Here is a 22486-nt window from a genome sequence, read left to right as displayed (position 1 = left end):
CGGGGTATCAGCGGGTTCACTTTGAAATTCATGTCGAGAGACGCGGTTGTAGAAGTCTATCAACCTGATGATGAGCTAAAGAGCTCGAAATCCGGGTCGTTGCGAAACAACTTACTGTGAGGAGAAACTATATTTTTAAAAAGGATTGAACATCATACTCACTCCATCATTTATCATTTCTATTTGTTGTGTAAGTTGGACGAAAAGGATCGCTCATTATGCCACAAAATTGGCAAGAAAAGTCTCGGCTAAGTTTATATTTTACCTTCTAAAACCGTTTATCAGGATTTTATTCCAGCAGTGTGTTCAATCGTTTGTCGTTATTTTTGTCAGTTCAAACTCTGGAATTTCGTTAAGTGGGGAATATAAATTTATTTTATTTTAGGTAAATTACAAATAGACGACCTCTGGCTACATATATCAATCAAATAATGTTAAGAAATACGGCGAAATCATTCCACAATTTTTGATTTATAGCTAGCTATAAAATATTTAAAAATTTAAAATCTTCTTAAGTAAGTAATACGCTTTGCTAGATACGGGTAGGTTGAGTAACTAAGTGTATAAAGCGATAAAAATATTTACGATTTTCTTCTGTATGTTAATTAAGTTTACAAATTCCAAAAAGCAATCAATGCAATAGCAACCAAAAAAAAAAAAAAAAACTAATACCCAACCTTGTGATTCATGATTTTTAGGGTTTTATTGGCCCAGTCTATTTAATTCGTTTTCCATCGGGCTTCCTTATTGAGTTGCGCTTAAAAAGCACCGGCTTTCCAGGGTCTTTTTTTCCATCCGGTTTCTATTGGAATCTGCAATTGTCTAAAGTCGATTTTTAACGAAGCACAGCATTTGATTATTAAATTTTCTATAAGCTATCTCGCCCCCTTTCGCGCAGATTCAAGCCTCTCTTATTGCCCTTCGGAAAAACGTAATTTAAAAGTTCTGCAATTAACATTTTTCATCCCCTTTGTCGTCCTTCATGGTTTTATCTTCCTTCCCTCCGTTTGATCTTCGGAGCACACCAGTTAAAAGTTCTTAAGATAAAAGATCTTCGTTTTTTTTTTCACCTTGAGTATTTAATTCCTGCAGACGTTGCAGATCATAAGTCAAAAGAAAGGACACACTGACAATAGAAAAAGTTTCGTCTAATAGACGATAACAAAAATACAAAGAAAACGCAAATATTTCAAAAGATTTTTTAGCAAATTTCAGCGTTGTTTTATATAAATTTTAAAAAAATCTTCTAAATAACAGACATAAAGGATTGCGTTTTTTATATTAATCAGACTAGACCTTAAATTATTTGAAAAAATAATTTTTTAAACATTATTTTTAAAAAAACGTGTGTAGTCGTTGTTATATCTATTTTGAACATATTGACCGTGTCATAAATTTAATGATTTTTTAGAACGAGTAAGATCACAGAGTACTGGAACACAACGCTGATATCTTAATGAAGATTTGTAATTTTATTACATTTATAAATAAATAATAAAGTGAGTAGTAAAATACTTGATGATTTTTAGTTTATAGTGTCTCATCAGTGAGGTAGTGAGTTGCTAAAAGTGTGGTAATGAAGGCCTGGAACCTGAACTCACCTGGAAACCCCTTCTGAAATTCCATCAGGTAATTTTATCTCCTTGGATAAGGGGAAAATTCTATTTGGTTTTTCATCCTTGTGGCTCAAAAGTAAATTTGGCCTCGGCAAAAATCCAGGATGGATAGTACGAAAATTTCCTTTCAGAATAGCGCCTCTTCTTACATTGAATAGGACCCAAACTGTGTTTCCTAGCAGTATCGCATTTTCCGGAGCTCTCCTTTATACGTTCATTGAAATATTCGGGGAATATAACATTTTTTAATAATAAAACCGTAAGGTGTGCACTAAATCCAGAAGATTTTATATCATCCTTCTAGATTTAGACAAATAAATTGAATTTTTTCTGACGAATATAACAATTAAACACTTTAAAATAATTTTTGAGCTTTATTCCGGCGGTATGTGAATTATTATAACTATCCTTAATTTTTATAGTTTAAAAATGCCACCATTTTCGTAGGGTTTTTATTCGAAAAGCACAAGTGGAAAATAAATAGAAGGGGAAGTTGATAGAAGATTTTTTGTCTAATCGAGTTTGATCACGTTGTCTTTTTATTTATTATTCAAGTCAATTCGGCATTTGTGTTTGTGTTTTTGGTTCCAGGATGAACAATGCCGACCATATGCTATTTCTACCTAATTGTAAATGTGAATAAAATGTGTTGTAAGTTCAGTCAATTATTGGAGATTCAGAATGGTAGAGAAAATTTCATTCGTTATTAGTGTGTCAGAGATTGGGTTTCACAAACAGTTTTGTATAACATTCTTTGTACCATTGCATTATACTTTAGTTTTCACAAACCATATTGTCAGGTACCTGGTGGACATCTGTATCAAATTTACATACCGTGAATATTTTTTTTTTTTTTTTTGCGAGATGATAAAAGTAAATTAATGGTGAATTTATAGTCGCCTAGGGGCCGAGATTAATGCAAGAGCTGTGATAAAACCGACAGTACAGCAGGGGTCGTAAAAAAAGTTGCCCTTTCAAAATTTATTGTGAGAGTCGCGTGATTTTATTGGCCAGGACACGTGAAAATAAAGACATTTCCTCCCCACGGAAAGGATTTGACGGACCTAGTAATGACTTTAATTAAAAGAGAACTTGAAAACACTGATGAAGACGTTACGACGTGACGGTGAAATAACGTCGGGTGATTCACTTTATTTTTAAATAGCTTGACTCATAAAGTGTTAAAACAAAAAAATAAAATATTACTTTGATTTATTTAATAAAGTAAACGATGTTAACAATTAAAAGATCTAATGTATCCACCTACAAATATCAGGTATTTTACATTCTTAATATTTTACTTCCTGTCTACATATTATATTCTTTGTTTGTTTGTTTTGATAATAAAGAATAAACTACCTACGAACTGTCTTTTCTATTCGTAGTTGGAGTAACTTAACTTTAAAAAATTAAACTTTAAACATTTAGGAACACAGGCTGTGATAACATGGAATTACTAATATACTAAAAATTAAGATCTTGATTTTGTAAAAAGTGTATAAAATGTTTGTACCTAAAGAGTTTGTTAATTTTAAAGTAATTGTTATTGTTTTATAAATGCACATACATGAAAGAAGCTAGTGAATAAGAGGTTTTATATATATATACATATATATTTANATTAGGAATTGGAAAAAAATAATTTGTAAGAATTAATAAATAATACTTGATTTGGGGTGAGACAAAAAGATAGCACAGTGAACAATAATAATAAAATTCTTTATTAAAACACAATTAAAATAACACAAATTAAATTTAATATCCTGTATATGCACCACCTTTTTCTAACGATTTAAAAGCGAGTCAAAATGACGACGAATCATCTCTTGTGGAAGTTTGGCCCACTCCTCTTGAATTGTTTTTTCAATTCTTCAAGGCCCTGAAATTGTCGCCTACCGCTGTAAACACTCCTAGCAAGATGCCCCTATACATTTTCGATGATATTAAAATCCGGGGACCTAGCCGGCCAATCTATAATTCTGATCCTTTTTTTTCTAAAAAATTCTTTTGCAACTTTTGCCGTGAGAACTGGAGCATTATCTTGCTGAAAAATTACGTTCTCTGTAAGAACACGTTCAAAATATTTTTTTAATTGGTTTTCTAACAAATTAACATATTGTTGGCTGTTCATTCGACCAGAAATAAATACAATATCAGTTTTGTGATCATAGCCAATATCACCCCCTATCATGACGCTGCGTCCTCCCATTTGCCTCTTGGAAAACACTTTCTCTTCTTTCCGTAGGTCATGGTAATAGAGAGCCCAGCCATCGGGACCGTCGAGATTGAATTTTTTTTCAACGGTGAACAGGACATCCTTCCATTAGTCTTTCCGTTGCACATGTTCACGGGCAAACTCCTTTCTTCTTTCTTTATGCGCCGTGCTTAGTGGTGGAATGCCTTTCATTTTCATTCTTTTGATGTGATGAGCTGCACGAATGATCCTTTGGACGTTTTTCACATTCGTCACTACACCAGCTCTCGCAGCAATTTGACGGGCCGTTAAAGTTGAGTTGGATGCAACCCTTAAAATTGCCCGTTTTTGCCTTGTTGTTAAAGCCGGTGGTCTTCCAGGAGATTTCTTCGTCCCATAGATATCTGGAGACTTCAAAAAATTTAAAATTACTTTCCTACTCCTACCGGTATTTTTTGAAATACTGGAAATACAAAATCCTCGCTTTTTCATTTGCTGAATGATATTTTTTTCTGCTGGTGTTAATGGTTTTGCTCGTTCCATCGCACTAATATACATGAATGCAAAAACTGAACTGAATTAGCCTTGTTTACTCAGAGGGATTTTGTTTTGTTTGTAAATAAACAACAATTGTGCTATCTTTTTGTCTCACCCTAAATCATTATTAGTATTATTCATTAATTCTTACAAAGTATTTTTTTTCCAGTTCCTAATGGAGAAAATCGATTCAAAATAAAAAAAAATTATATCAATAAAAAAATCAATAAAAAAAATTATATCAATGGTTAAAATTGATTAAGAGCAAAAATATTGGGTGGGCTATCTTTTTGTCCCGGACCTTATATATATATTAGTTAAATAATTTCTTTGGTCGAATGTGCTTTTAAAAACTTTTATTCAAAGAAATTTCAAATAAAGGCTGATATACATTCAGAACTTTATGAATCTAAATCAAATCTCGTCGATATGCTTTCGGGAAATATGGCTTAAGACTAACGTTTGTTGAAATGAAAATCCTTATAAAATTTCTAGAGTGGCAGAGAGTGCTGATGACAATTCTAGGAGCAATACCTGCATCCTAGCATTGTCATCACATTATTTATTTAAAACAATGTTTATACTCGTATATAACTTATATATATATAATAAGCGTGTCGGAAGGCCACCCAATATAAAAAAATGTGCTTGAGTAAGGCAAAGAATATCTTGGTTCCCTGTTCCGGTTCTTGGAGGAAACAGGGTTGTTTATATGGTAAAGATAGTTTTGGGTCTCTAGCGTTTGTTGAGAGTATACGTATTTATTGGCGTAAATGTATAACGGGGGAAGGCCGATGGCGGAACACTGAGTACTCCATTGAGCTTGAATAAGGTTAATTTTATTATAGGAGAAAATAGTATTTGACGAATATCAAAAACTCCACCATTCTAATGTGCTGAAAAATAAGAAGGAATGTATTTAGGAAATTATGACGTTGAGTGCTGACAATCTAGGTGGCTGGACGTATAAGACCAAGATCTAACCCCGAACTGCCAACACCCATGATAGGTTAATCTCGAAACCTATTTTTATTTATTGATTTATTGTAAATTACAAAAGCCGGAATTATCAGCGGACTGCGAAAACACGTGTTTATGTATACACACTCTTGTGCAATGTTGTGTTTATATAAACCAGTAACCAGTAGAATAGCTTGAATGTCCGATTTACATTCGATGATATTGAAGGAGTCTTGTTCGAAGGAACGGCAAGAGACCTCGGAAGAGAGATTCACTCTCCTCCTGAATACAAACATGTTGAGAAGGGTCTCTGAAAATGAACAGTTTGTTGGGGAACAGGTGTGTATAGGGTAGGCTCACAATCTCACAACTATTGGCCTGTGCGCATGATCTCCATAAGCAGCATCGTGTTCAACTTGTTCGGCGCTCGAACGAACATTCTCATCTTTTTCATCCACATAGAGGGGCCGTACCTCAATACAACGGTAGTACAATACATCTTGTCAGGGGCGAAGGGTGCATCGTGAAAAGATGAGCCTTGCGTTCTCGGGCACGATATTTTCTTAACTCTTTTCCTTTGGCATATTTCCTACAGACCTCTCCTAACGCTTGAATGCAAGGGGGTTTCCAGGCACAAATTAGTGGTTAGCCTTGAGGTGTACCTTATAAAGGACAAGCTGTACTCATGTTACAAGCAAGAGTGTTCCATGTTCAGAGGCCAGTAGCGCACTACGTGGGAAAGGAATCATAGTTGGCTTCCGTGAGGCCCCTGGCGGGCACTTAGAGAAGAGCGTGTTGTTCGGTGACTCCCGTATATGCTTCCTTTACCGAAGGTAGTGTCCCTCTAGGGGTGGTTAGATATTCCACCATAAACACGACTTCACGGGAGAGGTTGCGAATGGACGACAGCATGTAAGCGTTGAGGACGCGATGATCATGATGAATAGTCCCTCGAATGCTTGAGTAAGCGAACGGAAACGAGTAGTGAATCGGTGTCTCTGACTCAAGTATGCTTTGCATTGTTGTACGTATGACCGGCGTGGTACCCTTGGGGAAGCGAAGGATCGGACCACCTAGGCTGAGCCTATGGCGTCCCTCGAATGCGCATGGCAGGTGTAGGCTGAGCTCGATAACAGACTTTACCGTAGGCGGTGTGGTTAGCAATTCCACTTTAAACTAAACCGCTGCCGGGGCGTTCTCGGAAGTTTCTCCGGAATACTCAGGGAGATAGAGTGGCCTTCTCTACCTAGGGAGTACGCGGGAGAACAGGCTGATGTATTTCGGCTTAGGTAGCCCTATGCGCGCGGCATACGGTCTGATGCTTAATGCAGACCCGACCATTCGGAGTGGACAAGCGGAGAGCGAGGTTGTCTCGGCCCTTAGGAGCTGGGGCGCCTCTACACCAATGCCGCGTCGGTAACACCATTCCGTCGTATGCGGATGGCGTCAGCTCACTTCTTGAGAATCAAAGCGTCCGATAAGGCCGAAAAGGCCAGGTGTGGACGCTAAAGATCCTCTTGTCTTGTTGACGATGAGTTCTCGGGAACGGAATTCCACTATAAACAAAGCCGCGGCCAGAGAGGATCCGGTAGTTCCGACGCTGGTGGGACCCCAACAATCATAGGTAGAACTGCCTTCTCTATCTAGATAGTCTAGCACGGTTAATCAGCTGATGCATTTCATCATTTTTCCAATGCCTATCATTATATCCATATGGGTATCCAATACCTACATGGTCATCGATGTTTACCCACCCCTTCGGACGGGGAAAGCGGAGAAGTCAATAGAGTCTGTACATAAGTGGCTTCTAAACCAAACCTCACAAAATTAACACTGACCACTTGTGAGCAGTGGTGTGTCACTCCTATCTTGAAAATCTAGACGGGTGATAAGGCCATGTGCCAGGTGTGAACGTTAAAGAACCTCAGAGTGCCTTGATGGAATGAATGGAATGAAATTGAATTTTTTCCACCTTGAATACATTTTAATATATCTTAACATTAAAATATTTTACGATGTGGCGCACTTGAATCTTGTACTAAAAGTATAAATGTCGAGTTTTTCGTTTTAATTTTGTGTAAATTTGAGAATAAAATAAGAAGTATTAGACCTTTAATCTATATTAACCGAATCGTTGCGTATTGAAGAATTTCGTTTAAATTTTCTCTTTACGATACAGCTCAAAATTAATTTTATATTATACATGGCACATAATCAATACTTGTGCTTAAAGTAAAGAGTGCATCAATCAATTTTGAGCTTTTTTGCGTACTTTACCTCTTAGTTATTGTATCGAATACTTCTAAGGAAAAATTCTGTTTCTGATGTAAGATTCTAGCTATACATCAAACATCAAAAGCGTTGAAAATAGACAGTCCCACTCATATTGAGGAGAATTAATTATAATTATTATTCTTGTTAGGTATTTTAACGTTCGTGGAAATTTTGATTGAACACAAGTTCATACTACAATAAATTTTGTTCACAACAGTTCCAAGATATAACTCTTTGAAGATCCTAGCAATGGGTTACGTATTAAGACGGATACTGCTCAAAGATTTATTATAAGAAATAAAAACTTTTTAAAGTTTTATATTGAAGTAAATAAACAAAATAATTTTAAATAAGGTTAAGAAATAGCAACTGGCACACCGGTTTGTACTGTCTGATATATCACATTTTCCTAATAAATCCTCTTCAATTTTACAAATTTAACATAATTAGCTGAGTTGCATATCGGGATATTTGCTCATCGTATTCAGTACATGACGGGATGCAAAATGTATCTTTCTTTGTATTTGTAGTTTACTTATTTTAACCATAGATGTGTTCTATATGTTGTTCATTGTATATGACAATTCACTACTCGTAGTGTTTGTTTGATTCGTCTACATTTCAAATTTAATTTTTATTTTATTTTATTTTTTTGTTTGTTTTAACTGTCTACGGTTTTAATAATAAATTTACTGGTAGTTCTTGAACTATTACTTTTTGAAGAAATACACAAAAACGATTGAAAAAAGCGTTAAATTTTCTTTAAGAAGACACCATTCTACAACTTGTTATTCCATTTTTCGTAAAAAATTAACACCAAATCTTCCAAAACTTCCTAAATTAAAAATTAATAAAAAACTAAATTTACAACCTAGTTGGAAAAAATCACGTTAGAGCTTGGCAAATTGTATAACTTACATAAGCTTTCTAGCTGTATACACTTTTCTTATTATGTATTATGTCTTGCCAAAATGAAGAAATTTTACACTAAATGAAGAAAAAAGGGGTTGCGATGTGAAAAAGTGATGTAGAATGTAGCAATTCAATTTTTGTCCTGGGCAAAATTTATCCCCAAACTTTTACTTCTATAAAAGCACAATAGTAACAACAATACAAAAACAGCAATACAGAAAAGCAATACAGAAGTCGATTGTTATTATTAACCTGAACACATACAAAAGAGACAATGAACAACCAAAACAGAAAACTGTTGAATTTTTCTTTTCTATCTTTTGTATTAGGTTAAAAAAGGGTTTTACCGCAATTAAAATTTCCAAAAAAATGAATAGTTCAAGACTTACAAATAGGTTTAGGACGAATACGTAGATACTTGAAAAAAAATTGAATATAAGCGAATGGGTTAAGAAACGGACTACGGTTCACACGATCGTTTTCGTTTTATTTGAGGTGTCGAAGCATCTGACGAACTTTGTTGTACTAACATTGACTTGTATAATCTGCATAATCTTTTGTATTAGTTTTGTTTTTGTAATGTACTCCTTGTGCCTCGCGAGATATATTCGTTATTTTTTTTTATTTCAATATTCCCGTCTTGTTTCTCTCCCTCACCAGGATCCATCACGTCATGCATATATACGTACAAAACCAATAACAAAAGATGTATATTTACAAAAGATTGCGCTCACAGAAATCCAGCCGGCGGGCGAAACTCAGAGGGAGGATGTTTTTTCATCCGCCGTTTGATCCAGGGAACCCGCATGTTTGTCCGCAGCTTAAAGAACACGATTTCCCAAGATTCGGAGCATGTATGTTAATACCCTCGAGCTAATGATTTTTGCAAACAAAGAATATTTCTTTCCTATAAATTATGTCAAGGCTGACAATATTCCGTTCCGGGGAAAATCGATAAACGATTAAAACTGTTTCATTATTAATGGTGTGATCATTCTGAACAGTAACTATTCCGTATTGATTACAAAGAGAAAGACTTTGTTGCCCGATCTATTATTTATAAAGTGAATCCTTTCTTCTAAAGCAGGATAAATATTAAATAAGTGTCACAATTGGTAGGTATTCAATAGTAACATACGTTCTGTTTTGTCTGAGGTTGTGAGAACATTTTTTCTGCACCCTCTGAGTAAGTTTGGGAAACAGGGTCCATCTAGTTCTTGCATAATCAGAAATTGAGGTTGTAGTAAGAAAAACTTGAAAATTAATATATTCGTCGAGTCGATCCTGTTCTGATGTCGGGCTTGAATTTTGTGAAAAGTGATTAATAAGCCCTTGCTTTCTCGTCTAAATTCCCTGGCCAACTTTCCCTTGGGAAAAAACGTTTTTAATTAAATCGATCCGATCGAGAAAACTTGTTCGGTTGAAAGTTAAATTAACACGTTTTCAGAATATGCCCGAATCCCTGGAGAAGACTCGACGGGATCCTGCGCAACGAGGCCGTTTATTCATAATGTAAGCAGCCGCGCCTAGGAATCGTCCCTTAAAAAAAATATTTTATCTCTATTTTTTATTTATTATTATTTGTATTTATTTGTATTTTATTTGTTTTTTTTATTTGTATTTATTTTGTATTTTATTTGTATCTATTTATTATTTGTCAAGCTTTCGGCCTTTATAAGACCATCATCAGAGCGGCATCCTTTTTCTCATATTAGTACTGCAGAATTACGAAAAAAACCCGACGACATCGACTACGAGGTCTCGAAGTACAAGAGGTTGGTTAAGTTGAACTAAGACAAGTATTTTTCTGTTTTGTCAGGGATAGTGGTCTCTCCAAAATACAAGTCCAGTCGATAAAGAAACGTTATGAGTTGTTGTTGAGATGTCATAACGTTTCTTTATCGACTGGACCTGTATTTTGGAGAGACGGTCAACCTCACCCGATCAAGATGCGCCATGAGAGACTGACCCACGGACACTTACTTTTGGATAAAACCGCTTGTCTGACATGTAGAAAAAGATTGTTCGATGGGTCCCACTTAAGTAAAGAGGCTTTGGCTCATCTCTTCGCTTCATATATAGAACTTGTAGGAACACAACCTGATATGGGTATTGTATTTGATTGACAGCTAAGATCTGGGTCCCTTGTTCTGATTTTTAGAGGAAACAGGGCTTTTTAACTGTATCAGCGGAATCACATACCTCTGGGGCATATCCGGCATGTTCTTATCATACATTATTCAACGTCTTCGTGATATGTCCTTCGGTAAGGCCCATTTTGACGATGAGTTAAATGAAAGAACCGGAAAACTGGCGAAAAAGCTTTTGCACACTTCATTCTGCTAATATTTTACTTTCGAAGAAATACGTTGACGGTTTGGTTGCGGATGACTGCTTATGTGGGTGGACAAAAAGTCGGTTGTTTACAGTAAGCCTCCAGAAGTGTCCGTCTGTCCTAAAGAATGACCTAAGCTCTCTTAAGCCTCGGATGAAACGGAGTACAACTTCATGAGTTCAAAGTACTGCAGGAGCCTGTTTATCACTGTGATGGTCCATGGCATATATGTGATGATATCCTATGCGGTGTACCCGGTTTGACCAACCGAGAAAGAGAATAAATAAATAATAAGAGAATAAATTATTTATATACGAACCATTTGTGTATACTCCCTGAACGACTTTTTAAAGCAGAAATGGTTCGATTATGAATGCAAAAAATGTAGGGACCAGTCGTTTGCTCTTTTAAACTTGTTTCGGAAGTCTAGTATTGGTTGGGTCAGAGAAATGTATATGGAAAAAAATAAAAACTATACAAATCTTTGTAAGGAAAAGAAAAAACATATTATTGTACAATAATTAATAAGTTAGCATTGGCAACGAATTCCAAAAGGTTTTGGGTTGTCGTTAATTTATTAAAAGGTAAAAACTTTGTTAGTGAGCCAAGAATTGAGGCTGAGGAATGGGTTAGACATTTCAGTAATCTGTTGAACCCGAACACGTGTGCCGCTCCTGTTTTGTATGCTCCTGATTTAGTTAATATAGAATCTCTGGATAAAGAATTTGAATTAGGGGAGTTATTATCAGTTATAAGAAAAGCTCGAATTGGGAAAGCACCAGGGTTTGATCGTATATCAGTTTTCAAATACCTTTAATAAAAACATAGGGCTAAAGCAAGGTTGTTTACTATCTCCACTTTTATTTTCATTATATATCAATAATCTATGTGATTTTGTAGGCGGTAGATTGCATATTGATGGGTTGAATGTTCGTTGTTTGCTCTATGCAGATGACATTGTATTATTAGCAACGGAGCCCAGTACACTGCAGAAAATGATAAATAAGATTTACGAGTATTGTCAGTTATGGAATTTGTTTGTTAACTTAAACAAGTCCAAAATAATGGTCTTCCGCAGAGGGGGTAGGCTTGGGAGAAAAAAGTTTTGGAACTATGCTGGACAAAATATTGAGATTGTGAACCATTATAAATATCTGGGTATATATCTCACACCGCAGCTTCTTATGGAAAGACATCTTACAGAAAAATTAAATGTATTCAAATTTGGTATTAATACTACTTGGAAGTCTCTCCTGTCGAATAGTGATGTTCCCATTTCAGCAAAATATAATGTATTTAACTCTGTTTCCGAGGCGTATAAATGGTATGACAGTATGGAGAAATTGAATAAATATTTTGCCAAAGGTCGTTTTCCCTCAAGAAAGGATACACCGGATTATGTCTTATATTTAGAGACAGGGATTGACCCATTGTTTTTCAACACATTAAGCCTGCATCTGACATACATCCAAAAAGTTTTATCATTGCCTCCAGCTAGACTTCCTCGAATTTTGGCCTTGAAAATACTAGACAATAAAATATTTTGGGCAAAAGAATTTGACAATTTGTGTATACAACACGGTTTAACCCCCTTGAGTTACTCCGACGTAGATAAAACTAGTGTGGAAAGCTTGGTAGATGTTTTGGGAACTGATTTTAAAAATACACTAAAATTAAGAGCACAACGGTCTGTCTTTCATGGCTTATACAAAGAACTGACTCTGGAATTATGAGAAAATCACATTATTTAAATAAAAATTATAACTTGACAATGATAAGTGTGATAATGAAAGCAAGAGGTCAGTTGCTGCCTCTTAATTACTCGGTCCACTGAAATGAGGAAGCGTATCGTTGTGCTTTGTGTAATTTAGGTGTGTATGAGGATGGCTTCCATTTTTTGGCGGTGTGCCCTATATTGAAGGAATTCAGACTTAGGTGGTTTGGCAAATTGTTTTTAGAAAAAAATGAAGTAATTTCATTTTTGAATGGGCAGAACTGGCACAATCTCTACAATTATGTTTTGTACTCTCTAAAATTCAGAGCGTTCCTAGTCGATAATTTCAATTATTAATAAAATATTGTGTAAATTATGACTATTTGTATTAGTATTGTTAGTATTAATATTCGTATAATTAGCATTATTGATATTATTCTATGCTTTTTCTTTTGGCAACTCGACAGACAGCCTGTGGGCTATTGTCTAGGATGTTTTATGTACTGAATATTTTCTGCAAAATAATTTTTATTGTAAATTGTAAACTATCTATCTATCTACTCCCTGAACGAAGGAATCGCACTGCGGATCGTTTATGTTGTTTTCGTTCTATTTACAGTAATTAGTTTATGTATTGCATAAAGCCTAACTAGTTAGGAATCATAGAAAATGTTAACCTAAAGGACGAAAGGTTTTAACAGTCCGTCATTCTGTGATACAACCAATTCGTAATAAATGGGGGTTCACATCACGCAGAATCAGTGGAAACAGGAAATAATTCCGAACAGAAAGATACAAGACGATTCCGGAACAACAAAAATAAATATGAAAGAACCGTTAACAACAGGAAATTCTTTTGTACGAAGGGAGTTAAGGATGGGAAAGAAAGGGCTTTTGTATATCACGGGGCATAACCTCGGGTAGAGTCCTTGTTATATTTTGCTTCTGTCTCGTGGGTATAAAGGTCTTTTGTACTAGGACAACGTTTCAACTTAGTTTATTGGCCCATCATCCGTCGGGTCAGATAAAGGGGCCCTAATAACTGCTCGAGAAAACTCGAGGGAAGGAAGGAAATAGAGTATCGAATCTTTTTTTTTACGAGATCACGTCCAAAATTCGACGAAAGGTAATGGGAAAAGTAGCTCCACCTCCGTGATTCCCGTAATATTTTCTCAGTTATAGGCTCATCTTACAATTATGTAGAACAGGCGGAAAGAAAAGAAGGCGTGACCTGCTGGGTCAGAACGGCGAGAGAAAGGAAGATGAGCCAATAAAAAAACATAAGTTAGGGGGTGAGCGTTTCGGACGATTCCGACGCAAGGTCGTTTCCAAACAACTTTTAGATCTACATGACGTTCATTTTTCTCTTTATGCTTATTAAAATGATTCATTAAATTATCTGACAAATAAAATTATAGATGAAAACATGAGACTACTTAACGCAGCCTGTATTCCAACAAAACTTAAATGAATATGAATCGATTATGGTACACAAGATCACAAGGACTATTTATTGAAGTTCAAATTAAATATACTGTTCCATCTAGGTGATAAGAAAGTAAGAATAAGCCAAGGTAGAAAAATATATTGTGAACACAAATTAATCCAGAACGCGATAACATATACTTAAAAAAATTGGTAATAGGACTAATATTCAGAATTCTTCAACATGTACATCTTTTTCTGTTATGTCGTTGGAAGCTCATTATTCGGCTTGAGCAAAATGGACATGGTTATTATATCGAACCAACTATGCGAACACCCATCGTATCAAATATCCTGAATCGCAAAGCCAAACTATATAAATTGCTAATGCAAAACCGAAAAAAAATTAACTACTAAAAACTTATTAAACTTATAGTAATACTAACTATTAAGGACACTTTTACGACCGAAGATAACGTAAATTATTAAAAGGGATAGATGTGTCGATGTAAATAGATGTATCGACCACTTTTTTACTCATGAATAATCTGGATCTTCTTATGGTCTAGATTATAAAACAAATTCAATTGTTATCTTCCAAGATCGCTTATGTCACATTTACTAAATTACGGAACTTTGTGAACATCTTTAAGCGGGGAATACACTTACCCGGTGCAACGCTACGCAAGTCCAAAGTCCATTTTCTATAACATTGTATTAACCCCATCTGTCCGATGCCACGCAACTCTACCCTACTCTACGTTCTGCGATCCCCACTGTCCAAATTTTCGTCGGGTCGCATCGAGTACAGTCGAAGACAAAAAACCAGACACTCATACATTTATTCAAACTACATGTATTATTGTCGTTATATTAATTACAACATAGTTATTTTAATATAAACCAAATTAAGCGAGATCAAAATTTCATTATTTTTTATTTTAAAAAAAATTTAATGTTTGGTAGAAAATTGATCAAAGCACCGGAATACCATTTTTTTTATATAATGAATTTAACTAACAATTCAGTACACGGTTTTGCTCATAAACTTTACCTAACAATTTATTTCATGGTTTGCTCAAAAAATTATACCATTTCCGTCGAGTGTCATCAGAACAGGACACTCATATTTTGTGTAGTTTATTTCAAACTAAGAATATGTAATTTTGTCGTTATATTAATTACAACATTCTTATTTTAATGAAAACCAACTTGAACGAGATCAAAAATTCATGAGTTTTTATAAAAATTATTTAATTATGATGGTTAGGCAGAAAATTGATCAAAACACCGGAATACAATTTTTTGATATAATGAATTTAACTAACAATTTAGCACACGGTTTTGCTCATAAAATTTACCTAACGATTTATTTCATGGTTTGCTCATAAAATTATACCATTTTCGTCGAGTGTCATCAGAACAGGACACTCATATTTTGTATAGTTTATTTCAAACTAAGAATATGTAATTTTGTCGTTATATTAATTACAACATTCTTATTTTAATGAAAACCAACTTAAACGAGATAAAAAATGCATGAGTTTTTATAAAAATGATCTAATTATGATGGTTAGGCAGAAAATTTTTCAAAACACCGGAATAACTTTATTTAAAGCAATTAAATTTAACTAACAATGTATTACATGGTTATGCTTATAAAATTTAACTTACAATTTATTACAATGTTTTGCTCAAAATGGTGCATTGAAAACAAGAGAGGCGTTGCGATTGTGATAGTGATTATTGTGATACACGCTGTGTGACTACCACCAAAACGAGACAAGGCGTCGGGTAGCATCGGATAGCGTCGCATAGCGTTGCATTAGGTGTGTTCCCTGCTAAAAGTTTTTTTCGTTCGAATGTCAAGTTTTCTTCTAGAGGTTTAAAAAATGTTCAAATTTAGTTGATCTTTTCCAATCATCCTTGTCTCCTACATCTCATCGTTGTTTTGGTTTGTATCATTCCAAATCAATAATTGATGAAGGTGGAATGGCACAACTCGAACATCAGTATAGTAAGTTATGAATGGTAGTCTTCAGGATTTAAAGGAATTTATTAAAGTTAACATACATGACAAGAACTTCCCATTTGCTGGATGTGACATTATTATTGGTTTTTGACATGAGTCTTCGTGAAGACTGCGGGTGATATAGCTGTAGTTCGCTTGTTTCAAACCATCCTAGTTTGTTTGTTCTAACTGCACTGAATGTGACGTGTTTTAATCGTCAATTATTTGTTGCTTTTTTTTTTAAATTTCTATAATGAACACAATATGTCAAAATGCAGAAATACTGCTGACAGACGAAATCACCGAGGAAAGTCAGACAAGACTGAAAAAAATTGTACAATTATTACATGAATACATATATACATGAGCTGCTTGAATAATTTGAAAAGCATGAGAAAACGAGAAAACTTGTGCACAGTTGTGACAGGATCGAACATATTTAATGCATGTAGGAAAACACTTAGCATCAATCAACGCGAAAAACTTTTAACACATACTAACTTGATCTAAAGAGATAAATTTTGAGAGTTTGATAATTATAGAAAGGAATTTGTTTAAAATTAGTTAATACTTGTCATAGTCTTTTAGCAACTTTTCATTGTTTTACACAAATTATCCTTTCTTCTTTTAACTAAAAAAATTTTGGTAATGTTGGTTGGCCTGCCCCTAAAACACTCTAAAAAAACTAATTGTTTTCAAATATTGATCTAGGCTGTATTTGTCCTCTTGTTGAGGGAGAAAAATCTCCCTTCAACTGTTTACCCCTTTCCTCAGGGCCCGAATCGTTTTTCAGAGGGGTTATTGCCCGGAAAAGGTGGTAATCTGAAGGGGCAAGGAAGCGTTCTGTAACATAGGTGAGATAAAAGCTCGATTCCCTCTATTTCTGAAAGCTTTTGTTCTGGAAAACGGAGAAGTGTGCAGCGGGGCGTTGTCATGTTGATACAAGACGCTCTCTATTCGACAAAGCCGTGTATCAATCCGTTAAAACCTCATGCATGCTCAACGATCGATTCGAATAAATATTAACTAATGTTTTGATTTATGAAAGGATCACGGGAAACATTAAGCTTTTGTGGATTCCGCAAGATCGAGTTTAAAGATTTTCTGTTACACTTGTCTAACGAAGCATTGCATAAAGATTGAAATATAAAACAAGCTATATATTATAAAAGTGACTGTTCGTATGCCTGTTAATGATAAAAGCGAAAACTACTGAACCGATTTCGTTGAAAGTTTCACACTTTGTTTTTGTTAGTGCCGAGCGGGTTTAGTTAATTTAAAATTGGCATATAAATAATGGGCCTCAAGGTGTAGAAAAAAAAGAGATTTCAGGAATTTATGGGGTCCATTTTCTGTTTTGTCAGCCATCAATTCTTGTGCCATGGAAAAAAGAGAGGTTTCACTGGCAAAAAATCCTCATAAGATCTGATAGCGAAGCCATTAAAGCATTAGCATGTAAAATAATGACATCAAAATTAGTCAGTGAATGCATCCAAAATCTACAAAACTTGGGGAAACACAACAACCTGACGATATCTTGGGTGTCAGGGCATAGAGGAATTTTGGGTAACGAGAAAGCAGACAGACTGGGCAGAGGAAGATCAGCAGACCATACATAGGCCCCGAACCTATACTTGGGATAACAAATACAAATATAGAATCCTCCGTCGCAGAATGGATCTAAAATAAACAAAAGGAGAAGTGGAGAGAAAATGATGATACAACCCTCACCACACTGGCAAAATCACTGCTGCAATTGGAGAGGGCTAAACTCAGTGGTAGGACTACTAACCGGTCAATGCCATCTGAAAAAACTTCTACAAAACATCGTCATATTCAACGATGATCCCATCTGCCGATTACGTAATGAGCCATATCATATCATCTTCGAATACGAAGCAACAGCTCAATGCAGATTTAACTTAACATATGAAAAAACTTATTGAATCAAATTGTAGCAGCGACAGTCAATACTCGTAAGAAGTATTACTTCTAAGAAGAAGGATTGGGTCTGTTGCACACTGAACTAAGGGACTAGAAAGGTACAATAAGCCAGAAGGCTGCAGTGCCTGTGGAGCACAAACCCCCCAAGTATCCTTATTACCATACCACGTCAGCTGTCATCTGTCCAGTCGGGCCTTCGGCTCCCGCTATAATACGCCTTTCCCACATTTGTCAAATTCCGATTTGGAGGCGCTAACAGTCAGTAGACGCAAAAACTTGGCTAACACTCTATAATAGGAAAAATTACGGAATCGGTTATAGTTGTAAAACTACTGAAACACTATAGTCGCCAAAACTACATAATTGGTTTCGATAGATATAAGATAGGAAGATACAAACTTCACCGTTGTATTTGTACTACAGACAGCAGTGGTAGGAAAACGAACTACCGCCATGTGGCGTGACCGGCGACCGTTCCACTAAGCTAAACCATCAGAATTGAGAAATGTGCTCAAAGTGATACAGTTTAATATACAAAGATAAAAACTAGAAAAAACCGATTATTAAAAATTGTTTTACAGAACTCGGTCAGTTTAAATTAAATGTGATACGTAGTGCTGTATTTTTCCAATTGGATTTACTGACATTCTGAATTTTATAAAATGTCAAGTAGCAAAGTTCCGTAATGTTAATTTTCCATGGTTTGTAATTAACTGAGATGATTTTGCTATCTTATAAATTATATTTAATCTTACGTTCTGTCTTTTTGATACCGCTGTTGTAGAATTGTTTTTGGAATTGCGATTTTTTGTTGTTCTACAACCCACGAAAACGGCCAAATATTGGTCGACGCAGAAATTTTCCCAACAGAATGCCGATGAAAGACAAAGAAATGAGCACAATATATTTTATATATTTATACGGCTGTATATACTAAAATAATAGTCATACAATCAACAGATAATTTTATAGTGTGAGTGTGAGTGGATTTTTTCGGGACTGATTGCGTTGTGGGATAAAATGACCTATACCCTGTTTGCAATTTCCCGAGCCCAACCATTTGTGGATTTTGTAGTATTTGCCAACATATATATTATTATGGAATAACATTGCATTTTTTTTGTATAATTTAAAACGTCAGATGTATCAACCACTTTTTCCCTCATGAATACTGGTTATTTTATTATTTTATTAAATTACCATGAATGTAATGATCGAGGTTGTGGTCTAGTTGGGGGTGTTATTTAATCCAAAGAAAATTATTCAGAAATCGTGAGATGCGGACTGGTGTGATGTAGGTTTCAAAAAAACATTTTCTTTATCGTGCCAACGTTTCGATCTTTATTGAGATCATCTTCAGGGCTCAAAGTGTTTGTCTTCTGTGTAATTGTACCATTCTTGCGAGTCGTGTTGAGAGTGCCCATCGACACGCAAGAATGGCACAATTACAAAGAAGACAAACACTTTGAGCTCTGAAGATGATGTCAATAAAGATCGAAACGTTGGCACGATAAAGAAAATGTTTTTCTGAAACCTACATCACACCAGACCACATCTCACGATTTCGAATAATTATCAATTAACGATCACTAACCACCACACATATCCAAAGATAGTTCTGCCATGCTTTCGATTTTATTTGATGTCAGTAGTATTTTCTTTTAAAATCAGTTAAATGTATTTTTTCACACACATCTACATACAAAAACACAACAAAATTGAAATTTAAAAAAAATTTAATTCCCACTTTAAACTGTGTAAATAGGCCATATGGTCCACGAACAGAAGACATAGCTTGTGAATAAACGATTTTTAATATTTATGAGTTTCGAGGAGATGCCTAAAATAAACAATTTTGAGGCAGAAGGAGAAATGATCTAGTTTATCAAAAGCAGATTTAAAGTTAATAAAACAGCCATAAATTTTTTCCATTTTCAACAAGCTTAATTTTAATAAGAATTTCAATTAACTAATCTTTTTATGTAAGGTTTTTGGTTGAACTGAAAAAGTGCCACGAGCGGGATTCGAACCCACGACCTTCGGTTCAATACGCCACTGCTCTAACTATTTGAGCTATCGTGACTTCGATCCACTCGGACACCAACTACCATCTCAAACACCTCTCCACCGACTCCGTGGCCACTTCATATGTCGCCGAGAATAGAATCCTGATTACACCACATTTGAGTTCGTGTCCGAGAAAGAAGTAATTTGGCCAATCAGTCATAAACATAGACAGAATAAACATAATGGATTTAATAAGTAATTACAATTTAATACAATGGAATCCAAAGCAAAAATAATATTGCATATGTAAATATCTAGTGTGATGACTAAATTTGATATCAAACATTCAATTGTGTTTATTTAAGTTACATATGTATATGCTCCTATCTAGAAATAACAATATGTATACTCAAATAATGTGTCAAATTATTATCCCTCTCGGGAACGCTGGGTTATAAAGCTAGTTTATATACAAAAGAAAGACCGCTCTTAGTTTCTACGGATGCCACTTTCGGTTCCAATCCTCATGATTTAACGACTACTAAGTTTGCTTATGATTCTGAAGTTATTCATGCTTCGTTATCGCAATGAAAATAATGCTTATTTCCCAAAGTTAGGTATTACTTTCGCACGTTTACTGAATATTTTGTTTATCTACACTATCTACAGAACTGTGTCGTACCAAATTATGTAGGATGAATTTAACCCCCCCCCCAATTGTTCTAATTAATTTAATTAGTTTATTTTTATTGAGACGTTTGTGTGGAAAACCGCCGAGACACGTAACCTTTTTTTGTGTAAGAAGTTTCTTACTAACCAAAACGTGTTCTGCTCCAGAATAGCGGGATACGGTTTAACTTCGACTTTTATTTCAAAGGCTAAGATAATCGTCAACATGCATTTTTCGAAAGGTTTGACTCTGAATTACGAACGGTTTTTAATTTGGAGCAACCGTAGCAACCTATTTCCGAACAGTGTTTTGTGAAAAAACAAAATTTTCTTCAATCAATCAACAATTTATTTATTGTTTGAATTGTAGTAAATTGAATGTTTCAGTTGCTTCAGAAACTTTGCAACGATTTCCTCAAATAACAGGATGTTGCTCGTTAAGTCCTGCTGCAAATTTCGCTTATGAGTCCTGTTATTCCAGATAGCATAATTCTTGATTCATGTAATAAGTTTAATCAATAGTTTTTGTTTTATCACACTGAAGCATGTGGCTGTTATATTTGCTCAAGATTCGTTATACGTTCTGAACTTTACAGATCGATGCTTAACTTTCTCCGAAGGTTTATGTCGGTAGACAATTTACATTTGTACTGAAGAGCTTATTTATTTCTTATCCGGCTCCTTCTACCAGGTCTTTATACCGATGTCTCGAATAAACGGCGTTTCTTTATGCAACACGAGGGTAATAAAACGTAAGATTTAGCTTTAGCAGACGAAGAAGGCAGTGTTTCTTCCTTAAGACAACCGACAAAGTTTTTTCTTGAAAGTTATAGCGCGGGCCGACAATTTAGGAACAAATTAAACACTCTCTGGCGATAAAACGAGATGATTAAGCACCTACTTCCGTCCAAAAAAAGGTTTAAAGTTTAACTGACCTTTATTTATGATGATAATTTTTATGTGTAAACAATTAAACTTTTAAACTTAAATTGAGTTAAATTACTTATTACCTTTCTATATTTTTTTTCCTAAAAATTTCTTCAGATGACTTTCTGCAGTTTCATTACTGTAACGATGTAAGTTTAAATGGTTCAGTGAACTCAACTTAATTTGTTTTTGGATCGGGCAAGATTTGATTCGCAAAAAAATGACTTTTTATCAATTTCCTTTTGAACATCGGAAAACCATAGATTCTTCTAAGCGTATTTTTTAGAAATATAATATTTAAAGTGTTTGGGATCTGGTTTCTGGTCAGGTAGAGAAAGAAGTAGACTCTGTGATCTCTTGTCAAGCTTTCTTCTTTTTCATCAACATAAAATGTAAAAACATTATTCCATCAAACACGACCGCCGTGCAGACATTGGGATGGATCGTACACAATGAGCCCTCAACCTGGTTGACAGGTGGTGCAAAAAGATCTATTAACCCACACAAAAACAAAACGATTCGATTCACAAGGAAGAGGACAGTAGGACGCTTAAAAACCCCAAGCCTAAACGGGACCTCGATCATTTTCGAGGAGGAATCAACCCATAAGGTGGCTTTGCGCCAAAAACTGTGGATTAAACCCCAGAATCACCGTATGGCTATACACCTGCGTTTTCAGACCAATGATGGGTCGATGGTGTGGTGGATCAGGACTCTGCAGGCCAAAGAAATTAGACTATTAAGTGGCACATAAAAACAAGCTTGTCTCAATTTACTGAATATTTGAGCACAAAACCAACTGCGGCCTTAGAGACGTTGTTAAAGCTTCCACCAATTCATATTTTAATCCAAGGAGAAGTCAGAGCAACAGCCCACAGGTTCATAAATGGACAACCAAAAGTCCGCAAGGGTAGGCCATGTATCACAATGGAAATTGAAGGAGGATATATAGGAAGATAGC

General features: G+C 35.1%; 1 protein-coding gene across 6 annotated transcripts in view; it reads right to left on the bottom strand.

The window, feature by feature from the left end:
- LOC106660864 (neuropeptide-like 1) overlaps nucleotides 1–22486 on the bottom strand; it is a 319417-nt gene that overhangs the window by 77873 nt on the left and 219058 nt on the right. The window lies entirely within an intron of this gene.

Source organism: Cimex lectularius, unplaced genomic scaffold, assembly GCF_000648675.2.
Source record: "Cimex lectularius strain Harlan isolate CLEC.00 unplaced genomic scaffold, Clec_2.1 scaffold24, whole genome shotgun sequence".
Taxonomy (NCBI): Eukaryota; Metazoa; Arthropoda; class Insecta; order Hemiptera; family Cimicidae; genus Cimex; species Cimex lectularius.
This window is presented reverse-complemented; position numbering and strand designations above follow the sequence as displayed.